Source organism: Lemur catta, chromosome 8 (assembly GCF_020740605.2).
Source record: "Lemur catta isolate mLemCat1 chromosome 8, mLemCat1.pri, whole genome shotgun sequence".
NCBI classification, from domain to species: domain Eukaryota; kingdom Metazoa; phylum Chordata; class Mammalia; order Primates; family Lemuridae; genus Lemur; species Lemur catta.
In genome coordinates, this window is record NC_059135.1 from 228,748 (window position 1) to 242,017 (window position 13,270).

General features: G+C 62.0%; 1 long non-coding RNA gene across 1 annotated transcript in view; it reads left to right on the forward strand.

Annotated features, from left to right (window-relative positions):
- LOC123643718 overlaps positions 1-13,270 on the forward strand; it is a 168,748-nt gene that overhangs the window by 107,694 nt on the left and 47,784 nt on the right. The gene's annotated exons all lie outside the window — the stretch shown is intronic.

The window sequence follows — 13,270 nt, forward strand, 5'->3', positions numbered from 1 at the left end:
ACATCTCGGACCCGGGGTCTGAGCCTTGGGGCAGGCCCTGCCCCGGGAGAGAAGGGACCGGGTGGCAGGACACGGCTGTGGCTCTGGTCAGGTCCCTGCCTGGCTGGGACAGTATGTTTCCCCAGCTGCACTGACCAATCGGGACTCAGCTGCGCTGACAAATCAGACTCAGCAGTATTGACCAATCAGGCCTCAGCTACACTGACCAATCAGAACTCAGCCGCACTGACCAATCAGGACACGACTCCACTGACCAATCAGGACTCCGCTGCACTGACCAATCAGGATTCAGCAGCACTGACCAATCGGAACTCAGCTGCACTGACCAATCAGACTCAGTCGTATTGACCAATCAGGACTCAGCTGCACTGACCAATCAGAACTCAGTCGCCCTGACCAATCAGGACACAACTGCACTGACCAATCAGAACGCAGCTGCACTGACCAATCAGACTCAGCCGTATTGACCAATGAGGACTTGGCTTGCACTGACCAATCAGAACTCAGCTTTACTGACCAATCAGGACTCACCTGCACTGACCAATCAGAGCTCTGCTTCACTGACCAATCAGGACTCAGCTGCACCGTCCAATCAGAACTCAGCCGCACTGACCAATCAGGACACAAGTGTACTGACCAATCAGGACGCAGCTGTATTGACCAATCAGGACTCAGCCGCACTGACCAATCAGAACTCAGCTCTACTGACCAATCAGGACTCAGCCGCACTGACCAATCAGAACTCGGCTCTACTGACCAATCAGAACTCAGCTGCACTGACCAATCGGGACACAGCTGCTCTGACCAATCAGGACACAGCTGCACTGACCAATCGGGACACAGCTGCTCTGACCAATCAGGACACAAGTGTACTGACCAATCAGGACGCTGCTGTATTGACCAATCGGGACTCAGCCGCACTGACCAATCAGAACTTGGCTCTACTGACCAATCAGAACTCAGCTGCATTGACCAATCAGGACACAGCTGCTCTGACCAATCAGGAAGCAGCTGCACTGACCAATGAGAATTCAGCCGCACTGACCAATGAGGGCTCATCTGCGCTGACCTATCAGGACGCAGCCGCACTGACCAATCAGAACTCAGCCGCACTGACTAACCAGTACACAACTGCACTGACCAATCAGGACTCAGCTGCTCTGTCCAGGTGCTCTGTCCAGCCCTGGCTGCCGTCTGCCCGGAACCCCATCATGGTGTGGAGGGCGCCCCCCCTGCCCCCCGGGAGGGGTAGGGACCCGCAGTGCCGCCGACCAGGGTGGCCTCTGCGCACCTGGCTCAGGCATCAGCAGCCAGGCGGGCTCTGGGGAGGCCTCGGGAGGGCCCTGCCATACCCTGACCTTCGTTCCTATGTGCCCGAGGCTGCACAGGAAAGGAGCAGACACATGACGCCACAGGTGAACAGGCGAGTCATCCTTCCAATGTCACAGAGCACATGATGGGGACTCCTGGGACTGCAGGACACGGTCTGCCATAGGTGTCCAGGATGACAGGGTCAGACAATCGGGGGAAGGCATCTTATTTCCAAACTCCTTTTACTTGGGGGATCAGACAGCAGGCTGTCAACACCCCGATACATTATTAAGACTGTGTCACCCCCACCAGGAGGCTGCCAGGGCCTTCACAAGGGGTGGCAGGTCCTTCAGGCGTGGGGAGGCGGCGTGGGTGCCCGTGCTCATGGCCCATTTGCTATTTTAAAAACTACCCGTGAGAGGAGCCCCCACGGCAGGGCTGCACCCCTCCCACCGCTCTCCTGCAGAGAGACTCGCCCAGGGCCCACGGGGGTCCGCAGGTGAGCCAGGGGCGGGGTCTGCCAGTCACCACGCGCTCTCCTTGCAGAAACTGCTGCGGGACCCTGGTCCCCCTTCCCTGGGTGGGCTCTGGGTCTGGAAACCAGCTTGGGTTAGAACTGGGCGCGAAAAAGGCATTTTCCACTTGCCCCCACCAAGGCCACCTCGGGCAGAAGAGCGGTGACGGCCTTTTGTTCTCAGATGTGGGCCCCAGCGTGCCCTCACTCTCCCCAGCTCTGCACCACCTTTTCTTCCTTGTCTACGGCGGTACCACCCTGAACGCGCCCGGTCTTGGCTGATCTCGGACGCTAAGCAGGGTCAGGCCTGGTTAGGACTTGGTGACCCCAGCAACCCCAGCCTTCTGTAAAGGCTGCAGTTGCCCCGCCCTGTGGGCGGAAGTCCTGTGCCAACCCCACATCCACAGCCCTCTCTGCGCTCCCTGACTGCACCTGGACACACCCAGGGCCGGTCCTGGGGCAGGACCCCAGGCACAGGCTCTCTGAATCATCTCTGGGTGTCTGGAAAAGGTTCTCTGCTCCGACCTGCAGGGCATTCACACCCTGCTTCCCGAGGTCCTGGGTGCTCCTTGCCCACAGGACTGGCAAATAGTGGCAAAATACTAAAATTGTCACCTACAGTTACATCTGTAGTCAAGTGTGGGAGGTGAGTAAGTACCTGCTTCTAGGCGTGTTGCAGAACTTGGGGGAAGAGGGGAAAGCCCCCAGTTTAGCACCAAAGGTCCCGGGCAAACTGGGACAGTTGCCATAACAGACGGAGACACTGCTCCAAGACCAGGGAAGCAGGCTGCGGGCGCCCGAGGTCCCGGCCCCTGTTGGTCTCCTGCACAGAGGTGTAAAGTCTCCGGGCCCCAAGCAGCCCGGGGAAGGAAATCCCTGCACCTCCCCTGCAGCCAGGCCTCTGGCCCAGGGGGTGTGACCCTCAGGTCTCTTAGGCAAGGGACCTCCAGCCAGCCTGTGGCAGGGATCAGGCCAAGGCTCTGCCCACCCCGCGGCCCGCAAGGACTTATTTGGCCTCTGCCCTCTCACCGAACGCTGCAAATGGAGCGGCCTCTGCCAACCAGGGAGGGCTGCATGTTCCCGGGAGGGGAGGGCACTGTCCCAGGCCAGTGCCTGCCTCCCCACCTGAAGGACCGCAGGGCCAGCGCGGATCCCATCCCCAGGGTACAGGGGTACCAACCTGGCCCTGACTCCAGCCCTGCAACGGGCACACACGTGGCCATTTAGGGCTGCACTGGCTCTTGTCCCCAGCAGCGACAGAAGCTGTGATCGAAGCTCTCGCCAGACCCGTCCAAGGCACCCAAAGCCCGGGCTCAGTCTCAAGTTCTGGGGGGACTTGGCTGACCCTGAGCAGGCTGAGCCCCCGTCACTAGGAAATTTACCTAAAATCAGGAACTTGCTCACCACTCTGAGTCCCCTCAACGTTGGCTAAACTAATAGTAATTGCATTTAAAAACGTGTCTGCCTTTACTCTTACCTGAGACTTTGACATTCAAAGCGTCTGTCAGTTCAGTCGTCAACAGTAGTTACTGCTGTGTCACATTTAGGTGGGTCTAAGCCGACATTCAGGCCAGACGAGGGCTCAGGCCCGGCTCTGGTTTGTGCTGTCCAGGGTTTGAGTCCCAGGCCTGCTTTGGCCTTTTCACTGCTTTGTGTGCCTCAGTTTCCCCACGAGGACGACCAGCATAGCTAGTGCGTGTTAGCGCTGTCCCCGCGGACCTCGAGCACGCGCTGCATGATCTGTTTCCGCCAGCCACGTTCAGCGACTCATGACAACGACCCTCACGATGCTGCTCGCGGGAAGTGTCAGGCTCGGCCCGCCCGGGACCGCGGGGTGCCCCGGCCCCGACCCCTCTCCCCTCCCCTGTCCGCCCCCGCCACGCCCCCGCCCCCCACTCCCCTCCCCTCTCCGCCCCGTCCCCGCCCCCCACTTCCGCTCCCCCTGTCAGCCCGGCCCCGCCCCTCCCGTCCGCCCCCACCCCCCGGGGCCCCGCGCCGCGGCTCCGCTCCGTCCCCCCGCGGCCACACGGGGGCGCTGGGGGCGCAGGCCGGACAGCGGGCGAGGGCGGGGCGGGGCGGGAGGACCGGGATGGGGAGAGGACGGAGAGGGGCGGGGAAGGGGGGGGCGCCGGAGAGGCCGGGGTCTGGCGTGTGGAGGGGCAGGTGGGGGGTGGGAGGGAGGTGGGTGGACGGGCAACGTGGGGGATGGGGCGGGAGGCGGGCCCAGGAGGTCGGGCCTCGGGCGAAACTTGGGGAGAAGGCCTGAGGGGTCCCCGGGAGCGGAGCCTTCAGCCCCCGCGGCCTTTCCCTGCCAGGGTCTGGGGGTGCGCTGGGCCCCACGGCCCCCTGGAAGGGGTGCGGGGTCTCGGGAGCTCCTGCCAAGGCTGCCCCGCCCCGGGCCGCGGCAGAGGCTCCCGAAGCCGAAGCCAGGCGGTGCAGCTGGGGGCGCCGGGCCCACCTGGGAAAGCCCAGGCAGCGCTGGAAAGTGGGAGGCGGGGCCTTTCCCTCCTCCGCGTTTAAGGCTTCAGGTGGCCCTGTGGCCTGGCGGCCGTGGAAGGCGGAGGAGGTGGGTGTGGTGGCCCCTGCCCGGGCACCAGGTGCTCCTCCCAGGCCCAGCGCGCGCCAGGCCCCCACCCCAGCGCCTGGCCGGGAGCAGACGGGTGCGCTGCTGTCTGCCCAGCCCCCACCCCGCTAGGTCCGTGGCTCAGGGGCAGATTCCCAAACCTACCCCAGGATGAGGGCAGCTGCTGCCACCCTGCACTGGCTGGTGAGAGGGCGGGGACGTAGGCTCCTTCCTGGGACCGTCTCCAGCCTGTCCTGCCCAGTGCACGCCCGGGTGAGGGATGCAACCCGGTGTCTCCCCAGGTGCCCCGTAAGCAGGTGGGCCCCGTCGGGCTGGCACGGCGTCTCCGCCTGAGCCAACCCCGCAACGGCAGGAGCAGCCCCCTCCCCGCTGTGACTCAGCACACACACCTGTGCGGTTCAGGCCAGCCCAACAGGTAGAATCTTCTCTTCTCTCGACAAAGGATGAAGGTTTCCCTCTGCAGAGCGAGGCTTCCCAAGTCCCTCAGCAGACCTCAAGGTCACCCACATCTCGACCCGGGTCTGAGCCTTGGGGCAGGCCCTGCCCCGGAGAGAAGGGACCGGGTGGCAGGACACGGCTGTGGCTCTGGTCAGGTCCCTGCCTGGCTGGGACAGTATGTTTCCCCAGCCGCACTGACCAATCAGGACACAAGTGTACTGACCAATCAGGACGCAGCTGTATTGGACCAATCAGGACTAAGCCGCACTGATCAATCAGAACTCAGCTCTACTGACCAATCAGGACTCAGCTGCACTGACCAATCAGAACTCGGCTCTACTGACCAATCAGAACTCAGCTGCACTGACCAATCAGAGCTCTGCTTCACTGACCTATCAGGACTCAGCTGCACCGTCCAATCAGAACTCAGCGGCACGACCAATCAGGACACAAGTGTACTGACCAATCAGGACGCAGCCGTATTGACCAATTAGGACTCAGCCGCACTGACCCATGAGAACTCAGCTCTACTCACCAATCAGACTCAGTCGCATTGACCAATCAGGACTCAGCTGCACTGGACCAATCAGAACTCAGTCGCCCTGACCAATCAGGACACAACTGCACTGACCAATCAGAACGCAGCTGCACTGACCAATCAGACTCAGCCGTATTGACCAATGAGGACTTGGCTTGCACTGACCAATCAGAACTCAGCTTTACTGACCAATCAGGACTCACCTGCACTGACCAATCAGAGCTCTGCTTCACTGACCAATCAGGACTCAGCTGCACCGTCCAATCAGAACTCAGCCGCACTGACCAATCAGGACACAAGTGTACTGACCAATCAGGACGCAGCTGTATTGACCAATCAGGACTCAGCCGCACTGACCAATCAGAACTCAGCTCTACTGACCAATCAAGACTCAGCCGCACTGACCAATCAGAACTCGGCTCTACTGACCAATCAGAACTCAGCTGCACTGACCAATCGGGACACAGCTGCTCTGACCAATCAGGGACACAGCTGCACTGGACCAATCGGGGACACAGCTGCTCTGACCAATCAGGGACACAAGTGTACTGACCAATCAGGACGCAGCTGTATTGACCAATCGGGACTCAGCCGCACTGACCAATCAGAACTTGGCTCTACTGACCAATCAGAACTCAGCTGCATTGACCAATCAGGACACAGCTGCTCTGACCAATCAGGAAGCAGCTGCACTGACCAATGAGAATTCAGCCGGCACTGACCAATGAGGGCTCATCTGCGCTGACCTATCAGGACGCAGCCGCACTGACCAATCAGAACTCAGCCGCACTGACTAACCAGTACACAACTGCACTGACCAATCAGGATCAGCTGCTCTGTCCAGGTGCTCTGTCCAGCCCCTGGCTGCCGTCTGCCCGGAACCCCCATCATGGTGTGGAGGGCGCCCCCGCCTGCCCCCCGGGAGGGGTAGGGACCCGCAGTGCCGCCGACCCGGGTGGCCTCTGCGCACCTGGCTCAGGCATCAGCAGCCAGGCGGGCTCTGGGGAGGCCTCGGGAGGGCCCTGCCATACCCTGACCTTCGTTCCTATGTGCCCGAGGCTGCACAGGAAAGGAGCAGACACATGACGCCACAGGTGAACAGGCGAGTCATCCTTCCAATGTCACAGAGCACATGATGGGGGACTCCTGGGACTGCAGGACACGGTCTGCATAGGTGTCCAGGATGACAGGGTCAGACAATCGGGGGAAGGCATCTTATTTCCAAACTCCTTTTACTTGGGGGATCAGACAGCAGGCTGTCAACACCCCGATACATTATTAAGACTGTGTCACCCCCACCAGGAGGCTGCCAGGGCCTTCACAAGGGGTGGCGGTCCTTCAGGCGTGGGGAGGGCGGCGTGGGTGCCCGTGCTCATGGCCCATTTGCTATTTTAAAAACTACCCGTGAGGAGCCCCCACGGCAGGGCTGCACCCCTCCCACCGCTCTCCTGCAGGAGAGACTCGCCCAGGGGCCACGGGGGTCCGCAGGTGAGCAGGGGCGGGGTCTGCCAGTCCCACGCGCTCTCCTTGCAGAAACTGCTGCGGGACCCTGGTCCCCCTTCCCTGGGTGGGCTCTGGGTCTGGAAACCAGCTTGGGTTAGAACTGGGCGCGAAAAAGGCATTTTCCACTTGCCCCCACCAAGGCCACCTCGGGCAGAAGAGCGGTGACGGCCTTTTGTTCTCAGATGTGGGCCCCAGCGTGCCCTCACTCTCCCCAGCTCTGCACCACCTTTTCTTCCTTGTCTACGGCGGTACCACCCTGAACGCGCCCGGTCTTGGCTGATCTCGGACGCTAAGCAGGGTCAGGCCTGGTTAGGACTTGGTGACCCCAGCAACCCCAGCCTTCTGTAAAGGCTGCAGTTGCCCCGCCCTGTGGGCGGAAGTCCTGTGCCAACCCCACATCCACAGCCCTCTCTGCGCTCCCTGACTGCACCTGGACACACCCAGGGCCGGTCCTGGGGCAGGACCCCAGGCACAGGCTCTCTGAATCAACTCTGGGTGTCTGGAAAAGGTTCTCTGCTCCGACCTGCAGGGCTATTCACACCCTGCTTCCCGAGGTCCTGGGTGCTCCTCTGCCCACAGGACTGGCAAATAGTGGCAAAATACTAAAATTGTCACCTACAGTTACATCTGTAGTCAAGTGTGGGAGGTGAGTAAGTACCTGCTTCTAGGCGTGTTGCAGAACTTGGGGGAAGAGGGGGAAAGCCCCCAGTTTAGCACCAAAGGTCCCGGGCAAACTGGGACAGTTGCCATAACAGACGGAGACACTGCTCCAAGACCAGGGAAGCAGGCTGCGGGCGCCCGAGGTCCCCGGCCCCTGTGGTCTCCTGCACAGAGGTGTAAAGTCTCCGGGCCCCAAGCAGCCCGGGGAAGGAAATCCCTGCACCTCCCCTGCAGCCAGGCCTCTGGCCCAGGGGGTGTGACCCTCAGGTCTCTTAGGCAAGGGACCTCCAGCCAGCCTGTGGCAGGGATCAGGCCAAGGCTCTGCCCACCCCCGCGGCCCGCAAGGACTTATTTGGCCTCTGCCCCTCACCGAACGCTGCAAATGGAGCGGCCTCTGCCAACCAGGGAGGGCTGCATGTTCCCGGGAGGGGAGGGCACTGTCCCAGGCCAGTGCCCTGCCTCCCCACCTGAAGGACCGCAGGGCCAGCACGGATCCCATCCCCAGGGTACAGGGGTACCAACCTGGCCCTGACTCCAGCCCTGCAACGGGCACACACGTGGCCATTTAGGGCTGCACTGGCTCTTGTCCCCAGCAGCGACAGAAGCTGTGATCGAAGCTCTCGCCAGACCCGTCCAAGGCACCCAAAGCCCGGGCTCAGTCTCAAGTTCTGGGGGGACTTGGCTGACCCTGAGCAGGCTGAGCCCCCGTCACTAGGAAATTTACCTAAAAATCAGGAACTTGCTCACCACTCTGAGTCCCCTCAACGTTGGCTAAACTAATAGTAATTGCATTTAAAAACGTGTCCTGCCTTTACTCTTACCTGAGACTTTGACATTCAAAGCGTCTGTCAGTTCCAGTCGTCAACAGTAGTTACTGCTGTGTCACATTTAGGTGGGTCTAAGCCGACATTCAGGCCAGACGAGGGCTCAGGCCCGGCTCTGGTTTGTGCTGTCCAGGGTTTGAGTCCCAGGCCTGCTTTGGCCTTTTCACTGCTTTGTGTGCCTCAGTTTCCCCACGAGAGACGACCAGCATAGCTAGTGCGTGTTAGCGCTGTCCCCGCGGACCACGAGCACGCGCTGCATGATCTGTTTCCGCCAGCCACGTTCAGCGACTCATGACAACGACCCTCACGATGCTGCTCGCGGGAAGTGTCAGGCTCGGCCCGCCGGGACCGCGGGGTGCCCCGGCCCCCGACCCCTCTCCCCTCCCCTGTCCGCCCCCGCCACGCCCCGCCCCCCACTCCCCTCCCCCTCTCCGCCCCGTCCCCGCCCCCACTCCTCTCCCCCTGTCAGCCCGGCCCCGCCCCTCCCGTCCGCCCCCACCCCCCGGCCCCGCGCCGCGGGCTCCGCTCGTCCCCCCGCGGCCACACGGGGGCGCAGCCGGACAGCGGGCGAGGGCGGGCGGGGCGGGAGGACCGGATGGGGAGGAGGACGGAGAGGGGCGGGGAAGGGGGGGCGCCGGAGAGGCCGGGGTCTGGCGTGTGGAGGGGCAGGTGGGGGGTGGGGAGGGGAGGTGGGTGGACGGGCACGTGGGGGATGGGGCGGGAGGGCGGGCCCAGGAGGTCGGGCCTCGGGCGAAACTTGGGGAGAAGGCCTGAGGGGTCCCCGGGAGCGGAGGCCTTCAGCCCCGCGGCCTTTCCCTGCCAGGGCTGGGGGTGCGATGGGCCCCACGGCCCCCTGGAAGGGGTGCGGGGTCTCGGGAGCTCCTGCCAAGGCTGCCCCGCCCCGGGCCGCGGGCAGAGGCTCCCGAAGCCGAAGCCAGGCGTGCAGCTGGGGGCGCCGGGCCCACCTGGGAAAGCCCAGGCAGCGCTGGAAAGTGGGAGGGCGGGGCCTTTCCCTCCTCCGCGTTTAAGCTTCAGGTGGCCCTGTGGCCTGGCGGGCCGTGGAAGGCGGAGGAGGTGGGTGTGGTGGCCCCCTGCCGGGCACCAGGTGCTCCTCCCAGGCCCAGCGCGCGCCAGGCCCCCCACCCCAGCGCCTGGCCGGGAGCAGACGGGTGCGCTGCTGTCTGCCCAGCCCCACCCCGCTAGGTCCGTGGCTCAGGGCAGATTCCCAACCTACCCCAGGATGAGGGCAGCTGCTGCCACCCTGCACTGGCTGGTGAGAGGGCGGGGACGTAGGCTCCTTCCTGGGGACCGTCTCCAGCCTGTCTGCCCAGTGCACGCCCGGGTGAGGGATGCAACCCGGTGTCTCCCCCAGTGCCCCGTAAGCAGGGTGGGCCCCGTCGGGCTGGCACGGCGTCTCCGCCTGAGCCAACCCCCGCAACGGCAGGAGCAGCCCCCTCCCCGCTGTGACTCAGCACACACACCTGTGCGGTTCAGGCCAGCCCAACAGGTAGAATCTTCTCTTCTCTCGACAAAGGATGAAGGTTTCCCTCTGCAGAGCGAGGCTTCCCAAGTCCCTCAGCAGACCTCAAGGTCTCCCACATCTCGGACCCGGGGTCTGAGCCTTGGGGCAGGCCCTGCCCCGGGAGAGAAGGGACCGGGTGGCAGGACACGGCTGTGGCTCTGGTCAGGTCCCTGCCTGGCTGGGACAGTATGTTTCCCCAGCTGCACTGACCAATCGGGACTCAGCTGCGATGACAAATCAGACTCAGCAGTATTGACCAATCAGGCCTCAGCTACACTGACCAATCAGAACTCAGCCGCACTGACCAATCAGGACACGACTCCACTGACCAATCAGGACTCCGCTGCACTGACCAATCAGGATTCAGCAGCACTGACCAATCGGAACTCAGCTGCACTGACCAATCAGACTCAGTCGTATTGACCAATCAGGACTCAGCTGCACTGACCAATCAGAACTCAGTCGCCCTGACCAATCAGGACACAACTGCACTGACCAATCAGAACGCAGCTGCACTGACCAATCAGACTCAGCCGTATTGACCAATGAGGACTTGGCTTGCACTGACCAATCAGAACTCAGCTTTACTGACAATCCAATCAGGACTCACCTGCACTGACCAATCAGAGCTCTGCTTCACTGACCAATCAGGACTCAGCTGCACCGTCCAATCAGAACTCAGCCGCACTGACCAATCAGGACACAAGTGTACTGACCAATCAGGACGCAGCTGTATTGACCAATCAGGACTCAGCCGCACTGACCAATCAGAACTCAGCTCTACTGACCAATCAGGACTCAGCCGCACTGACCAATCAGAACTCGGCTCTACTGACCAATCAGAACTCAGCTGCACTGACCAATCGGGAACACAGCTGCTCTGACCAATCAGGACACAGCTGCACTGACCAATCGGGACACAGCTGCTCTGACCAATCAGGACACAAGTGTACTGACCAATCAGGACGCTGCTGTATTGACCAATCGGGACTCAGCCGCACTGACCAATCAGAACTTGGCTCTACTGACCAATCAGAACTCAGCTGCATTGACCAATCAGGACACAGCTGCTCTGACCAATCAGGAAGCAGCTGCACTGACCAATGAGAATTCAGCCCGCACTGACCAATGAGGGCTCATCTGCGCTGACCTATCAGGACGCAGCCGCACTGACCAATCAGAACTCAGCCGCACTGACTAACCAGTACACAAACTGCACTGACCAATCAGGACTCAGCTGCTCTGTCCAGGTGCTCTGTCCAGCCCTGGCTGCCGTCTGCCCGGAACCCCATCATGGTGTGGAGGGCGCCCCCCCTGCCCCCCGGGAGGGGTAGGGACCCGCAGTGCCGCCGACCAGGGTGGCCTCTGCGCACCTGGCTCAGGCATCAGCAGCCAGGCCGGGCTCTGGGGAGGCCTCGGGAGGGCCCTGCCATACCCTGACCCTTCTTTCCTATGTGCCCCGAGGCTGCACAGGAAAGGAGCAGACACATGACGCCACAGGTGAACAGGCGAGTCATCCTTCCAATGTCACAGAGCACATGATGGGGACTCCTGGGACTGCAAGGACACGGTCTGCCATAGGTGTCCAGGATGACAGGGTCAGACAATCGGGGGAAGGCATCTTATTTCCAAACTCCTTTTACTTGGGGGATCAGACAGCAGGCTGTCAACACCCCGATACATTATTAAGACTGTGTCACCCCCACCAGGAGGCTGCCAGGGCCTTCACAAGGGGTGGCAGGTCCTTCAGGCGTGGGGAGGGCGGCGTGGGTGCCCGTGCTCATGGCCCATTTGCTATTTTAAAAACTACCCGTGAGAGGAGCCCCCACGGCAGGGCTGCACCCCTCCCACCGCTCTCCCTGCAGAGAGACTCGCCCAGGGCCCACGGGGTCCGCAGGTGAGCCAGGGGCGGGGTCTGCCAGTCACCACGCGCTCTCCTTGCAGAAACTGCTGCGGGACCCTGGTCCCCCTTCCCTGGGTGGGCTCTGGGTCTGGAAACCAGCTTGGGTTAGAACTGGGCGCGAAAAAAGGCATTTTCCACTTGCCCCCACCAAGGCCACCTCGGGCAGAAGAGCGGTGACGGCCTTTTGTTCTCAGATGTGGGCCCCAGCGTGCCCTCACTCTCCCCAGCTCAGCACCACCTTTTCTTCCTTGTCTACGGCGGTACCACCCTGAACGCGCCCGGTCTTGGCTGATCTCGGACGCTAAGCAGGGTCAGGCCTGGTTAGGACTTGGTGACCCCAGCAACCCCAGCCTTCTGTAAAGGCTGCAGTTGCCCCGCCCTGTGGGCGGAAGTCCTGTGCCAACCCCACATCCACAGCCCTCTCTGCGCTCCCTGACTGCACCTGGACACACCCAGGGCCGGTCCTGGGGCAGGACCCCAGGCACAGGCTCTCTGAATCATCTCTGGGTGTCTGGAAAAGGTTCTCTGCTCCGACCTGCAGGGCATTCACACCCTGCTTCCCGAGGTCCTGGGTGCTCCTTGCCCACAGGACTGGCAAATAGTGGCAAAATACTAAAATTGTCACCTACAGTTACATCTGTAGTCAAGTGTGGGAGGTGAGTAAGTACCTGCTTCTAGGCGTGTTGCAGAACTTGGGGGGAAGAGGGGAAAGCCCCCAGTTTAGCACCAAAGGTCCCGGGCAAACTGGGACAGTTGCCATAACAGACGGAGACACTGCTCCAAGACCAGGGAAGCCAGGCTGCGGGCCGCCCGAGGTCCCGGCCCCTGTTGGTCTCCTGCACAGAGGTGTAAAGTCTCCGGGCCCCAAGCACGCCCGGGGAAGGGAAATCCCTGCACCTCCCCTGCAGCCAGGCCTCTGGCCCAGGGGGTGTGACCCTCAGGTCTCTTAGGCAAGGGACCTCCAGCCAGCCTGTGGCAGGGATCAGGCCAAGGCTCTGCCCACCCCCGCGGCCCGCAAGGACTTATTTGGCCTCTGCCCTCTCACCGAACGCTGCAAATGGAGCGGCCTCTGCCAACCAGGGAGGGCTGCATGTTCCCGGGAGGGAGGGCACTGTCCCAGGCCAGTGCCTGCCTCCCCCACCTGAAGGACCGCAGGGCCAGCGCGGATCCCATCCCCAGGGTACAGGGGTACCACCTGGCCCTGACTCCAGCCCTGCAACGGGCACACACGTGCCATTTAGGGCTGCACTGGCTCTTGTCCCCAGCAGCGACAGAAGCTGTGATCGAAGCTCTCGCCAGTACCCGTCCAAGGCAACCCAAAGCCCGGGCTCAAGTCTCAAGTTCTGGGGGGACTTGGCTGACCCTGAGCAGGCTGAGCCCCCGTCACTAGGAAATTTTACCTAAAATCAGGAACTTGCTCACCACTCTGAGTCCCCTTCAACGTTGGCTAAACTAATAGTAATTGCATTTAAA